We start from the raw sequence: 2,500 nt of genomic DNA, 5'->3' as shown, positions 1-2,500 counted from the left end.
GCACATTAGCCATGCGCACAAGCCCCGCACACTAGCCTTGCGCACAACCCTTGCACACAAGCCATGCACTCGAGCAATGCACACAAGCCTTGCACTCAAGCAATGCACACAAGCCCTGGACACTAGCCTTGCACACGGGCCTGGCACACAAGCCTTGGGCACTAGCCTTGCGCACTAGCGTTCCACATGAGCCTTGCACACTAGCCTTGGACACTAGCCTTGCACACAGGCCTTGCACACTAGGCATGCTTGGGCGAGCTGATCCCGCATCAAGTCGACGGGTCTAGGCATTCTTGGGCGCAGATCCCGCATCGTCTCGTCGCGTCTGGGCGCAAACACGTCGCGTCTCGTTGCGTCTTCAGAAGTCGTCGCTAACAGCACCTTTGGTTGCCACTGGTGGTTAGGCTGGTTGGTTGCGCAAACCCTATAGGAGGGTGGCATGCTGGTGGGCGTTTTTGCCCGGATAGGCACTAGAATGTGCAGATTTTGGGCGTTTTTGCCTGGATAGGCTAAGGAATGGGCATGCTTTGGGCGTTTTTGCCCGGATAGGCACCGGAATGCTTGGCCTTGGCTTGTCCTAGCAAGGCATTGCTGGGTTGGGCTCCCTTGGCCTTTTGGGCGCCTTGGACGATGTCTTGCGAAGACCATGGGCACAAGGCCATGGCATATGGTGAGGAAAGGACCACGGTTGCCAAGGTTAGGCACCGGAATGCTTGGCCTTGGCTTGCCAAAGCAGGGCATTGCTGGGTTGGGCTCCCTTGGCCTTCCGGGCGCCTTGGACACTGTCTTGGGAAGACCATGGGCACAAGGCCATGGCATATGGTGGGGAATGGACCACGGTTGCCAAGGCTAGGCATATAGAGAGGAATTGCATTTTTGCCCGGATAGGCACCGGAATGCTTGGCCTTGGCTTGCCATAGCAGGGCATTGCTGGGTTGGGCTCCCTTGGCCTTCCGGGGGCCTTGGACGCTGTCTTGGGAAGACCATGGGCACAAGGCCATGGCATATAGTGAGGAATGGACCACGGTTGGCAAGGCTAGGCATATAGAGAGGAATGGACCACGGTTGCCAAGGTTGCGCAAGTTTTGGGCATTTTTTGCCCGGATATGCCCAAGTATGCCCCGATAGGCCCGTTACGCCCCGGTATGAACGCGTATGCCCGGATTGACTCGGTATGCCTTGGGATACATGCGTATGCCCCGATAGGCTTGGTACGCCCCGATATGCGCACGTGTGCCCCAGTAGGGCTCGGTATGCCCCGGTATGTACGCGTGTGCCCCGATAGGCCCGGTATGCCCCGATATGCACACGTGTGCCCCAATAGGGGTCGGTATGCCCCGGTAGGTACGCGTGTGCCCCGTAATGCACGTTTCGCAGATCTCCCCGCATGTCCCGCCCCTATATGTAATACTTACTTACTTACTTACTTTCTTTCTTGCTTGCTTGCTTGCTTGCAATGGTTGGGAGTGCCCGGCATGCCCCGCTGCAGAGACCAAGGGCGCAATGACTTGGCACCGCGGATGCCGGGACTCCGGCACTTCCCGTGGCACTGATGGTTGGTTCCAAAGACAAAAGGCCGTGCAAGGCCACCGCACCGCGGATGATTTTGCTCGTGCTGGCGCCGTTGTGTGGCCAAAGAACATGCGCGAATGCTCGTGTCGGAAGGGTTGGTGTCCTGGCCCCGCGGGTGTCACGAATGCTCGGTTGCGAAGACCATGGGACCAGAGCCATGGCACGTCGGATGATGGCTCCAGCTGGCGCCCCGGCACTTTCTGTGGCATTGATGCTCGGTTTCAAAGACAAACGTGCGCAGGGCCAGGGGACCGCGGATGACTGCTCGTGCTGGCCCCGTTGGGCGGCATTGATGGTCGGTTGCAAAGAAAATGCGCGATTGCTCGTGTCGGGGCCTGGCAAGCCAAGGCCAAGCGAGCCATGGCAACGCGGATGATGGCTCCAGCTGGCGCCCCGGCACTTTCTGTGGCATTGATGCTCGGTTTCGAAGACAAACGTGCGCAGGGCCAGGGGACCGCGGAGGACTGCTCGTGCTGGCCCCGTTGGGCGGCATTGATGGTGTGTTGCAGAGAGCATGTGCGATTGCAAGTGTCGGCCGGGTTTGGGTTCCCTTGGGCTTTCGGGTGCCTTGGACGCTGTCTTGCGAAGACCATGGGCACAAGGCCCCGTCCTGGCCCCTTGTTCGATTCGCTCTCGTCTTGCGCTTGCTTCCAAGGTCCTCCATGACCTTCCCCATGGCCTTGCTAGATCCCCCCCATGACGCATGACCTCTGTCCGTTGATTGGTTTTGAGTGCACACCATGCCCGGCTTGGCACCGTGTTGTCGCGTGAGTGGCATTTGGATCGTGCATGCTGGTGGGCTACCTGCCAATGCGCACAAGCCTTGCACACTAGCCTTGCGCACGAGCCTTGCACAAAAGCCTTGGACACAAGCCTTGCGCACAAGCCATGCGCACAAGCCTTGGACGCTAGCCTTGCACACAAGCCA

Source organism: Tasmannia lanceolata, unplaced genomic scaffold (assembly GCF_043159265.1).
Source record: "Tasmannia lanceolata isolate RefF3 unplaced genomic scaffold, GAP_Taslan_0.1 ptg000150l, whole genome shotgun sequence".
Taxonomy (NCBI): Eukaryota; Viridiplantae; Streptophyta; class Magnoliopsida; order Canellales; family Winteraceae; genus Tasmannia; species Tasmannia lanceolata.
The sequence above is the reverse complement of the archived record's forward strand: the minus strand, read 5'-3'. Positions refer to the sequence as shown.